The sequence below is a fragment of the Notothenia rossii genome (genome assembly GCF_949606895.1).
Source record: "Notothenia rossii genome assembly, chromosome: 1".
Taxonomy (NCBI): domain Eukaryota; kingdom Metazoa; phylum Chordata; class Actinopteri; order Perciformes; family Nototheniidae; genus Notothenia; species Notothenia rossii.
The window spans coordinates 47,964,983-47,978,589 of record NC_136912.1 but is presented as its reverse complement, the minus strand read 5'-3'; positions in this window follow the sequence as shown (position 1 = coordinate 47,978,589).

The window sequence follows — 13,607 nt, the reverse complement described above, 5'->3', positions numbered from 1 at the left end:
CCCTGGCTTGTAAAATGTGGTGATGCGCCCTGGAGGTATCCTACTATTTAAAACATGTATACACTCATGTACACCATTCATAGGGTTCCCTAACACAATGCACATAGTCTGGAGCTCTCACTGGGGTCCTGCATATGCTTTAATCAGGCTTGTCCATTTGGCTATCAGATTGTTAACGAAATGGACAGATCCACAGTTTTCCCCCTAAAAATGATTTTTAATCATTATCTTTGCATTTAAATGATGGATGCTATCATCCACATGGTTCCTTAACACAATGCACATAGTCTGGAGCTCACTGGGGTCCTGCACAAGCTTTAATCAGGCTTGTCCATTTGCCTATCAGTTTGTTAACGAAATGGACAGATCCACCGTTTTCCCCCTAAAAATGATTTTTGATCGTTGTCTTTGCATTTAAATTATGGATGCTATCATCCATATGGTTCCTTAACACAATGCACATAGTCTGGACCTCACTGGGGTCCTGCATATGCTTTAATCAGGCGTTTTAACACTTTTTCCCCACGAAAATGATTTTAAAACACTTTTATGGGGCTATATAAATCAAATTCCGGGTAATGCGGAGCACAATTGTACCTTTTACTATTTTAATTTATTTGTATTATATATCTTTGGGCTATAAAAGTGAGATTTTTGGATGACTTTGTCAGTTTATGGAGCTTATTCCACAAATCCTGGAGGTTCCAGGCCGAATTTGGGAGCTCATAGGCGGCCTGCCATAGGCCCCCACCCGTGGAAAGAAAAATAAATGAAAGAAAACGGTCAATTATATCTTAAAATAATTTTTAAAAAGTCTTTTGAAAATGAGTGCCAACGGACAAGGGGCTCCAAAAAGCTCAACCCTTTGGCGCTTCGGGCCTCCCCCTCTCTGTCAAAAAAATTAATTCATCATTTTCAGACTACTGTCTGCAAAAATCGGAAACCCAGTTTTTGAGAGGACTCAGAAAAAAAACGGCTGTGTAACATCATGGAGGAATTCATACGCTCTCTGTGCACTTTGGGTCGGATACATTTGTTGCCTCGGAGACCCCCCAGCATGGTTCTTAACAAATTTTAAGTTTTTTAAAATGACCTCTGGAGGAATGCAAGGGGAGTTGGCAGGGGACTCTACCCGCATTATGAGGCACTATTTTCGGATACATTTTTTCATTTTCACCCATTTTCTATGGATGTCCAAAAAGTTAACTTAGACTTTTTCTGAGTCTGGAGGAATGCAAGGAGAGTTGGCAGGGGACTCTACCCGCATTATGAGGCACTATTTTGGGATACATTTTTTCATTTTCAACCATTTTCTATGGTTCTCCAAAAAGATAATTTAGACTTTTTCTGAGTCTGGAGGAATGCAAGGGGAGTGGGCAGGGGACTCTACCCGCATTATGAGGCACTATTTTGGGATACATTTGTTCATTTTCACCCATTTTCTATGGTTCTCCAAAAAGTTAACTTGGACTTTTTCTGAGTCTGGAGGAATGCAAGGAGAGTTGGCAGGGGACTCTACCCGCATTATGAGACACTATTTTGGGATACATTTTTTCATTTTCACCCATTTTCTATGGTTCTCCAAAAAGTTAACTTAGACTTTTTCTGAGTCTGGAGGAATGCAAGGGGAGTTGGCAGGGGACTCTACCAGCATTATGAGGCACTATTTTCAGATACATTTTTTCATTTTCACCCCTTTTTTATGGATGTCACAGATCGAATGGCAAACGCGACCCGCCATCGGAGGGCCTCCGCCGGCCCGGCCTCGTGCCGGTGCTCTGGCGGTCGGTTCCTCCGAACTGCGGGTTCGACTCTGATGGCCGGGAGAGACAAGGGAACTGTCGGGGGGGTCTGCTGGAGGCTCCTGCTGGAGTCCTGCGTTTCACCGGGACCTGGCTCGAAAAACTCGAAACCCTGACTCCAGTGCTGCGTGTGCTGCGTGGGGGTAACCCTGCGTGTCCGTTACCCTGCGTGTCTCTTAACTCCCGGGCCGACCGATATGAAGCGTTTCTAAGACGAACCGTCTGACTCAGGGGTCCCACCACGGGTTCCGCAGTGGGGTGGAAGTTCCACCTCCCCGCTTCGCCGCGGAGTTCAAGGCAAACACCTGTTTCTTTAATCCTCCACTGTTGCATAGCGGCCTTAGTCGGCTGCGGCATTCAGCAATTGGCCTTGCTCCGGGCACCGGCTCCCTCGGGGACCACGGCTCGGTGGCTTCGAATGATATAGGGTCGACCCTACTTCATCACAGGCTACCTGTTTGATCCTGCGTAACAACCACATATATGCTTGTCTGCAAAGAGGGAAATGCCTGGTCCCGCCCGGGTGTTCCTCTACGGCTAGTGTCCAGCCAGCTGTGGTATCAGCAAATTTGACCCGCCATCGGAGGGCCTCCTCCCCGGGTCCAGGTTCCGGTGCTTGGCGGTCGGTTCATCCAAACTGCGGGTTTGACTCTGCTCCTGGAGCGGACAAAGATATGCGGCGAATGCCGGAGCGCATATATGCTTGTCTGCAAAGAGGGACATGCCTGGTCCCGCCCGGGTGTTCATCTACGGCTAGTGTCCAGCCAGCTGCGGTATCAGCAAATTTGACCCGCCATCGGAGGGCCTCCTCCCCGGGTCCAAGTTCCAGTGCTTGGCGGTCGGTTCCTCCAAACTGCGGGTTCGTCTGTGCTCCTGGAGCGGACAAAGATATGTGTATTTGCCTGAAGGATGGAAATAAACAAATTATGATATTTTACAGGACATGACGGATATATGTGTTTTTTCCAGGCTTTTTGGAAATAAACCAAATGTGATTTTGCAGGGCATTACGTAGCTCATTTAACCATGTGATGTTGTGCAGTACATTACTGAGCTCATTTAACGATATGGTGTACCAGGAGAAGTGGGATGCTGCCATGTCCCAACTGGTCTCCGGAGGAATATAAGGAGAGTTAACAGGGGACTCTGCCCAGTGCTTATGGACCGAATAAGGGGTGTGTTAGAGGGGAAGGCTCTGGCTGTTTCTGCAGCCTCTGCTTCTACCTTCTCTCCCCACCCCGATACCAGCGCATGCCTGCTGTAAAAAGGCAGGTGCACGGGCTCTCACTGCCACTAACTCTGAGCCTGGCTTCCGAGCAGCACGTTCTCCCCGGCAGTCCGCCAGCAGATGAAAAACACCCACCTCTCCGCCTCTTCCGAGGGACGAGGGAAACCGCGTGGGGGGGGTCTGCTGGAGGCTCCTGCCGGGTGCTCCGTACTGCGTTTCACCGGGACCTGACTCGAAAAACTCGGAACCCTGACTCCAGTGCGGTGTGGCGGCCTCGACCTGGCCATTGACCGTGCGCCTCCGGGTAACTGACTCCCCTGCCTCCTCCGGGGGCAGGTGCGAGGGGTTCAATGCCTCCTCCCCCTGCTGCGGCGAAGGCCGGAGCGGGATGGAGCGCCCGGAGGTACTGTTATCCCCACGTTTTCGGACCCAAAACTGTCTTGTGAGCTTGTGGCAGAACCATGAAACAAAAAACAATCAATTTATCGGACCCATCACCAGCCCCACGTTGGTGCGGAGGTGGGACCATTTTAACCTGGTGGTAACCCAAGTCCTCCCCTTGGTCCGTGTTCCCTGCATTGAAGCATCGGACCCATGGTTGCAATCACCGGTTAGCTAACGCATATAAACGGAGAAACAGAAAACCATTTAAATACAATTCATTGTGTGTGTTTTAGGAAGGATGTTGTCCGAATGCCCGGTGTGCAGACTCTACTATCTGGCTTTGAATAAGCACCTTAAGCACAAACATTCAGTGCGGAAGCTGGAGGAAAGAGGCATCATTCTTAAAATGGCCAGTGGCAGAATAAATGTTCGGACCAAACCCTGTCCCATCACAGGGTGTTCGTATGCTGGGAAGAGACTACACCGTCATGTAACTCGTGACCACCCTGAGTTCTCCCGAGATGAGGCACATCAGGTCATGGCAAGGCTGAAGCATAGTGTGGCCATGCAGTTGCTCCATGACCTCCGAGAGACTAATCCCTTCATTGGAATGGCTACATCATTGGATATAGACAATGAGGAGGAATACCCGGTGCACCCTCCACCCTTCTCCCCACATACCGAGTGTGACGAAGAGGACTAGAGGCAGGTGAGGCTGGAAAATGTGGCATTGAGGGCTTAGAAGGATGCCCTCATTGATGAGGTGAAGACCCTGCGCTCCAGGCTGAAACAGGGTCTAAAACCCAGGAAGCAGAGTGCCACTGCTGCTCTGCTTGAGGAAGATGAAGAATGTATACGATTTAAGGGCCAAGCAATCTCAAGTACCCCCGGCATGAAAACAGTAGCCTCCGGCAGCAATACCCCTCTCAAGACCCTGGTGAAGACTGTGATGCGGTCCCCAGAAGCCTCCGGTAGTGAGACCCCGGTGAAGACTGTCATGCGGTCCGTAGAAAACTCCGGTAGTGAGACCCCTCTCAAGTCTGTGATGCGGTCCCCAGAAGCCTCCGGAAGCAAGACCCCGGTGAAGACTGTCATGCGGTCCGTAGAAGCCTCAGGTAGTGAGACCCCTCTCAAGTCTGGGATGCGGTCCCCAGAAGCCTCCGGAAGCAAGACCCCGGTGAAGACTGTCATGCGGTCCGTAAAAGCCTCCGGTAGTGAGACCCCTCTCAAGTCTGTGATGCGGTCCCCAGAAGCCTCCGGTAGCGAGACCCCGGTGAAGACTGTCATGCGGTCCGCAGAAGCCTCCGGTAGTGAGACCCCTGTATGCCAGAAGACCCGTGCGTCTGTCTCCAATAAGCTGAAAGCTAATCTGGCTAAGGACTGGCCCTCTCCCCGAAATCACTGGTCCACTGGGAAGGGACGGGGGAATACCATGCGTGAAATCACGTTGCCTAAAAGCATGGAGACGTACATTCAGACATACAGAGGTCATTGTGAGGGTGTCGCACCGACAGTAAAACCGAAAGAGAATTTTATGTCCAATGTCAGCCGGATAAAGAACTTCCTAGTATTCATGGCCCATGGTGTTGACCGGCTGTCAGACTGGCTGTTTCTAAAAGACACAAAGAGGGTCCGTGGCTGGAGCGAGTATATTTCAAAGTCGGGCCGGGCAATCACAACATCGCTGTTGTTCCTGAAGACTGGGAACCATTTCCTGAGATACTTGTCTGCGTCAAAGCTCCGGGGGTGCAGGTTCACCCAGTCTGATATGACCCACATCATCAGAGAGGTGACAGCCAACATGAACAATTTGAAAAAGTCCGTCACTGTCCACCAGTTTAAGGTGAAGAGGAACAAGCTGGATCGTCTGCCGAGCCAGACGGAGCTTCTTGCCGCCATGGCGGCCGCTGAGAAGCGCATCCCTGATCTCCTTGACCTGATGGCTAGCAATCCGACCTCAATCACCCAGTACCTGCTATATGGCTATCTAACCCTCCATTGGAGCCTCCTGTTTGGCCACCGTCCAGGTGTGTACGCAAACATGACCAACACGGAGGTCTTTGAGGTGGACAGAAGGGGCACTGCTGAGGGCTACATCATCCACGTGCAGGATCACAAGACTGCCAAGACATTTGGCGAAGCACAGCTGGTGCTTACAGTAAAGGAGTTTAGCTGGGATAAAAGAGGGCTTGTCGGGTCCTCAGAGTGAATTCTTCCTTTTCACAACGGGGAAGCACGCCTCCAAGAACCTGAACGCTCACTTGAAGAGGGCTTGGGCTGATGCTGGGCTAGAAACAGCCGTCACCTTCACCATCTTGCGCACTGCCCTGGCTGACAATATCAAGCATCACCAAGATCCGGAAAGCAGGTCGATTCTCGCTAGGTTTATGTATCACGACGTAAGCACTGCAGACCGGTTCTACGTGAATACGTCTGGAATAAAGGAGGGATTGAAGATCCGCTCCATGTTCAGGGCGGCAGCAGCTGCAGCAGCATCATCAGAAGGAGGTCTACCACCGTCAGCTACCTCCGAAGAGGGCTCAGGGGCGGAGAGCAGCGATACCTCTTCTTCAGGGCCGGTTGATACTCCTGATGAGGGGACAGGGGCCGTGGACTCAACCTTTTTTCCCCGGTGCACCGTACAAGTTAGACGGCTAATATGGCCCCCAGGCCCCTGCTAATCATGTTTTTATTATGTTTATTATGTTTATTATGTATATTTTGTATCCTGATTTTGTAAAAATCGTGTGATAATTAAATAAATAATAAAACATTAGTATAACATTGAAGGTTCCCAGGGGCAAATACAGTGCCAGGTATCAGACTATTTAAACAATGTTTACCCATGATTCAGACACCTTCCCTGGCTTTTAAAATGTGGTGATGAGCCCTTGAGGTATCAGACTATTTAAAGGGTTACCAGGAGCATGAGAATATCCTCCACAGGGGGGGTGGGGGTGGTGGTGCCGTGAATATGGCAGAATATGGATGCCGATGTGCGAACGGTAAAGCACCGCAAAATCCACCCCCTTTAGGGTTACCAGGGGCATGAGGTTCTGTAGGGTGTGATCATCTGGGTTTAGTGCCACTGTTGCCGGAGGTCCTTAGTCCGTCCTTTGGGGCTCTGTGAGGGGCTACAGAGAGGTGGTTTTCCCGGTCCCTCTCCTGGAGGTATGAAATAACCTGAGCTCCATATGAGGGAGAGAGGCTGGAGGTCATTAGGCCGTACTTTGGGGCTCTGTGAGGTGACAAAGAGAGTTGCTTTTCCTGTTCCCTCTCCTGGAGGTGTGAAAAAACCTGTTTGCCCGTATTAGGAAGCCGAGCTGGAGCTACTTCGGGGGTCTGTGAGCAGCCACAGAGAGGTGCTTTTCCCGGTCTATTTCATGGAAGTCTGACATGAGCAGAGTGTGCATGCTTTGAAACTAATACACCCATGCTTAGCATGCTATTTTAGGATATAAATCTTATCTTATCACCATGGATGTACCTGTATTTAAAAAAAGCTTACAGCACCGGGTATTCCCAGGCGGTCTGCCATCCAAGTACTGACCCGGCCCGACCCTGCATGACTATGGGTCTCTGAAACAATCAGACTTTTACCACACTGTTAGCAGGCTTTAATCAGATTTGTAGCACTCTTTTCCCCGCAGAAACTAGTTTAAATCGCCGTGGTCACCATGGTGGTGATTTAGGAATGTACCTGTGTGTGGTGCGGAGCTTCCCTGCACTTTAAATCCATTGATTAGCCCTGTTTTTGTTGTATTTTTTACTGTTAATGCACTGTGCTCCCTGGGATGATGTGCCCTCCTGTGGGGACACATGAGAACTGCACTCAGTTTAAAATAGTTTTTTCCACATTTAAAAACCGCTTTCTGCCCTGGAAATCATTTCTAATCATTATTACCGTTATGGAGGGGCTGCAGGAACACTTTCCCCGCCTTGCAAACATTTATTCCTGGGTAAAATAATCCATTTGTTCCGCCTGCTTTCCGTCAGCACCTGCAGCTGTCGGATTAAAACAGTTTAATGCACTTTTAACACTCACGTACCCAGGACTCCTGCTCCTGGACCTCAGCATGTGTGTGTGCCTGTGAGCCTGGGGCCCTGAGAGCAGCGACTCTGCCGTTTGTACCTGCTTGTCCATTTGGCTATTCAAATGTTAACGAAACGGACGGATTTCCGTCCATTTGGCTATCAGAATGTTAACAAAATGGACAGACCTCCGTGCGCATCAGCGGCTGTCAGATTAAAACAGTTTAATGCGCTTTTAACACTCACTTAGCCAGGATTCCTGCTCCTTTCCTGGGTTACAAAGTGAGGTGACGCAGCCTGTCCTCTGGGTGGGCTCTGTGGGGGGGGGTATCGCAGCCTGCTACTCTCTGCCTGCTGCTGCTGCTGCGCTCTGCCTGCCGCTGCGCTCTGCCTCTATCCACACAACTTTCCCCCACCTCTCAGAGACTTATTGCTGGGTAAAAAAGCCATGTGCACCGCCCTGGTTCTCTGCACGTGTGTGTGCCTGTGAGTCTGAGGCCCTGACCGCAGCGACTCGGCTGTTTTTACCTGCTTGTCCATTTGGCTATCAGAATGTTAACGAAACGGACGGATTTCCGTCCATTTGGCCAGAGGCGCGGGAAGGTATTTTGAGTGGGGCTGCTGAGGTGATGGACTCCAGTGAACACTATTACGGACACTATAGAGCACGCACAAAAAAACTCCCCACACGCAAACACACAGTAAACCCGCGACTGTTACAATGAAGGTTCGATAATCAGCTCACGGCATATAGGCAGGGGTAAAGTGCCATTTTTTACGAGTGGGGAGCAGACCTCACCTCCTCTAGGGGGGTCCGGGGGGATGTTCCCCCGGGAAGATTTTTTTTAAATATTGAAGTTAAAAGCATCAATCTGGTGCACTTTGAGAGCAACATTAAGAGATCTATGGATACATCTCTCAACACCCAGATGAAACACAACTGGAAGCAGATGTTCTTTTTCTTTATGGATATTTTACAAATCACTTCCCTTTCAAACTGTATTCTTGTTTTACTGCCATATAGTATTTCATAACTGTTTTTCCTTTATTCTCTTATTTTTTTTATAACTATAATGATCATATGAAGGTGTGCCGCGGAAATAATCTTTTGAATAATTTTTGACCAAACCGTTTGAGACCCACTGAGATAACTTAGACTAAAGTTAACTATCTAAATACTCAGAGAGTCCTTAGCTCACCTGAGCCTCTCAGTCTGAGAGGAGAGCTCTCCTCCAGCTTGTTGTGGAACAAACAGCTCCGTATGTCCGTTAGTGCAGCTAGCTAACCAGATGCTAACAACACGGTCCCTGCTGCTGGCACCGGTCCCTCTCTCTCTCCCCCTCTCTCACACACACTAAATGCGCTATTTCCGCACACACACAGAGCCGCGAGCTTGAATGACACAAGCACAGTTTTATTTCCATGCAACTCTCTGATTGGTCTGGTGTCTTGCCTCTGTTGCATTCACTGAACACGGGAAATTACAGTCCTGCCGTCCTTTCTAGTGTCTTGATGAGGTTCACGTAAAGCACGGTTAATGTATTATATTATTGAGGTAGAATTGTCCGGGGCTACAGAAAAAACATTCGGGGCAGGCCAAAATATTATTTTACCAACAATGTGGAATTTATTGGCTACATATTACACAGATTATGCACAGCGGGAGCAGCAATAACCGTCAAATAATAATTCAGACAGGGGAGCTCCGCACCCCCTGCCTGCCGCTAGGGGTTGCTGCAGCGCCCTCAGCACCCCCCTTCCCGCGCCCATGCATTTGGCTATCAGATTGTTAACGAAATGGACAGATCCACCGTTTTCCCCCTAAAAATGATTTGTAATCGTTATTTTTGCATTTAAATGATTGATGCTATCATTAATATGGTTCCTTAACACAATGCACATAGTCTGGAGCTCACTGGGGTCCTGCATATGCTTTAGTCAGGCTTGTCCATTTGGCCATTCAAATGTTAACGAAACGGACGGATTTCCGTCACTTTGGCTATCCGAATGTTAACGAAACGGACAGACTTCCGTGCACATCAGCGGCTGTCGGATTAAAACAGTTTAATGCGCTTTTACCACTCACGCAGCCAGGATTCCTGCTCCTTTCCTGGGTTACAAAGTGAGGTGAAGCAGCCTGTCCTCTGGGGCAGCCTGCTCCTCTCTGGCTACTGTCCATATGCAAGCATTCTTCCAGGTAATGTCTGAGAGTCATTTCAAATGGTTTCAAACTGCTCTGGGTGTGCGCCATCCGTGGAGTCTCCCCGCCTCTCAGAGACTTATTGCTGGGTAAAAAAAGCCATGTGCTCCGCCCCCTGGATCTCTGCATGTGTGTGTGCCTGTGAGTCTCTGGCTACTGTCCACATGCCCGCATTATGAGGCACTATTTTCGGATACATTTTCTCATTTTCACCACTTTTCCCTGGGTAAAATTAGGTCTGTCACTTTGGCTAACCGCAGCACTGTCGGTCGTCTCCCGAGAGTGGACGTCCATTGCCTGTAAATAGGGCTAACATTAGGTCTGTCACTTTGGCTAACCGCACCACTGTAGGTCGTCTCCCGAGAGTGGACATCCATTGCCCCTAAATAGGGTTAGGGTTAGGGTAATGTTGTGAATCGAGTGGCCTGTGTTCATCGTCCATAACATACGCCTGCCCATACCATAACCCCACCACCACCATGGGCCACTCGATTCACAACATTACCCTAACCCTAACCCTGACCCTCACACCAGATACTGACTGGTTTTCGGACCCCCCCAGACCCCCCCAATAAAGCAAAAATGCACGTTTCAGAGTGGCCTTTTATTGTGGCCAGCCTAATGCACACCTGTGCAATAATCATGCTGTCTAATCAGCATCTTGATATGCCACACCTGTGAGGTGGGATGGATTATCTCGGCAAAGGAGAAGTGCTCACAATCACAGATTTTTTTAGATTGGTGAACAATATTTGAGAGAAATGGTTATTTTGTGTACATAGAAAATGTTTTAGATCTTTGAGTTCATCTCATGAAAAATGGGAGCAAAAACAAAAGTGTTGCGTTTATATTTTTGTTTAGTGTAAGAAACTGTAAAATCTCAACATCAGAACTTTTTCAACCAACTATTCATTATAAATGTAAAGACAGGGGGAGCAGTGTCATGGTCTTTGTCTGTCTTCCAGGACAGGGGGTCTGGCTGCTGTGTAGGTGGGGGTGATGGTGCATGGGCTGCTGGTGGCTCTGTCGGAGGGAGGTAGGTGTGATTGTCCCAGGTTGATGCTGGTGGCTGCGTGGGAGGTACGTCTGCTAGGCGACACTTCTTTGCTGGCTGGGTTGATCGTGATGGCTGTGGTGGAGGCCTTTGTACCGAGGTGTATCTTATTCTTGTGGCAGATGGAGATGGAGGCCACTGTAGTGATGATGGTCCTCTGGTCCTTGGTGGTGATGGCTCTGGTGAAGGCCCTTGAGCCACGGTAGATCTTGACCTGGGGGCAGGGACAGATGGAGGTTCTTGTTGCTGCTAGGCCCAGGTAGCTGTGAAATCTGAAAAAAAATATAGGACAATAATTACTACTAAGTTTGTTAAAGTTCAAGTGGAATGTTTCTCAAGCACAAATAACAATGCACAACTCAAAATAAAATTCTCTCTCTCTCTCTCTCTGGAGGAGGAGCGTGTGAGAGATAGAAAGAGAGACGTTGTTAGTATTTGGTGCTAGCTCGGAGCTAACAGAGATTAGAAGCTGTTTCAACAATAAGGAGAGGGAGAGCTCTCTCCTGTGACTGAGAGAGATAACGTCAGCTCAGGGAGGTAAAGGACTATTAGATTGTAAACTTTAGTCTAAGTTATCTCAGTGGGTCTCAAACGGTTTGGTCATCTTTGTAAACAAATATATCCGTCTATGTAATATTAGTTGTATATAAAATGAGTTAATAAATCATTCCACTGTGTGCAATAGGTCAGTACAAAATAAAAAACAGTTTGAAAGGGGAGTGATTAGTAAAATATGCGTAAATACAAATAAAGAATGCCGACTAGGTAAGATAAAGATAGGAGAGAGGAGTTGATCAAATATGTGTTATTGCTTGTGAGCATATTCTAATGGATTTTTGATGATTGAAATATATACTAGTACCCCCCTAGAGGATGTGAGGTCATCACAAATAAAACAGGTACACATGGATAGGATACTAGATAAGTGTGCACACTCATTGTATACACTACACATTTTTCTTGGATTAGTTAACACTATAGTCCCTAATATATTTGTAGAAAGGCAGGAAAATGGAATTAAATTGAGAAATTGTTTCATTGCGGAGGACCCCGTTTTGTGTCCCCCCCACTTCTCAAACCAAAGTTACATCCTTACACCCTTGCACCCACACAATGCAAGGACACTATTACTGTAATATTTAAATTTAGCTATCTTCAAATGGATCCTTGTTGCTGTATTCTTCTTCTTCAGAAGAGTAGAAGCCTCCAGGTTCTGATGCTCCATCTCCACTGCTGCTAGTGTTACAAGTCTGCTGTGCAGAGCTGGTAATCAGATAATAAGCCTGTTGATCAGGAGAAAATAATGAAGCAGAGGGAAAGTTGCTGCCGTTTGTGTGGTCGTTCTAGCCAGAATGTATTAAACACATTAATAAATTCACTTACAAATTATATCTGTTTTCTCTATTTATCTAATAATTCTTTGTGTAACCGGTCTGGTTGTGTTGAATGAAAACGACTTCCTTCTTGCCAACCAGGTTTATTATCTGTGCAAACAGAATATAATGACAGCAGGAAATGGCTTCACCAGCTTTCTACATCAATACTTCGCCTCAGTGAGGCCTGAAGCTAATACATTTAGCAAATCAAAATAACCGTATGACATATTTGTCTCTAATCAAAAATGGACATAAATCCACATGCCATAGGACTTTCATGAAGGATTAAAGCCTTTTTCATTTACAGTATATAATACAGTGATAACAGATAACACACACAACCCGGTTGACTGTACTCACTTTAACATGGCTATGTTGTACAGGCACAATATTAGCATAGCATTAGCGCTTTAGCATTTAAATAATATGAACAATTATGACCTCAGACCAGAATTTAACATATTTATAGAAACAGAATAAACTTGAAATGTAAGCCAAACTAGTGCACGGGACTCATTACACATAGTAACATAGTAGAGCCCTACATTATTCAGGGAGCAACCGCCTGTGTTAAAGAAGCTAGCAGACGCCATTAGCCACACGCTAGTGGCGTAGCTCACAGAATGACATTAAACTACACATAAAACAGTTTCAAACACACTTCTTAGATCGAAATATGACATAATCTGTGTACACACTACTAACCCGTTGAACAGGAGAAATGAATGAAGCAGAGGGAAAGTTGCTGCCATGTGTCTGGTCGTTCCATGGATGTATAATCGTTCTTCTTCTTCTTCTCTCGGTTTTTTGGCGGATTGCAAACAACTTTAAGGTGCATACCGCCCCCTACTGTACAAGAGTGTGTATCATCATATCATCTTATCACCACTTGTGGAATTATACCACTGTGTTTACGGTGTTTTAAATTCTTCCAATCAATCCTTTTTCACTCAAATACTTAGGAATGGCCTTCTTGATAGCTCTTACCCCCTCACCTTCTGTTCCCAGTATCCCCATCAGGCTCCACTCCCTTCCTGCCTCTCTGACGCTGTCTCTTAGTTTTTCCCTCTCTGTTTTGTACATGTTGCAGTGTAAGATGTTATGTTCCACATTTTCTTTAACTCCACAGTTCCTACACTTGTCACTGTTACTTTTCCCCATGACATAGAGTAACATTCAATGCTGTGTGATCCAGTCTGAGTCTAGCTATCATGATTTCCTCCATTCCGTTTCTTTCTTTCTAAATATTAATTGTGATTGTCTTTTGAACTTTATGATACTCTTTGCCTTTCTGGTCTTTCTCCCACCTTTTCTGCCAGATCTCAATCCCTTTTTTCTTAATTAGTGCTTACTTCTCCTTTTCCAAGTTGAACTGGTAATGTTATTTCCTTTTGTAATGCAGTTTTTGCTAATTTATCAGCACACTCGTTCCCTTTCACCCCCTCATGTGCAGGCACCCAGCAGAACTGAAGACCTATACCGCCTCTGTGAAGTCTTAACAAGCTATGATTAAGTTCTATGAGTAATTCTT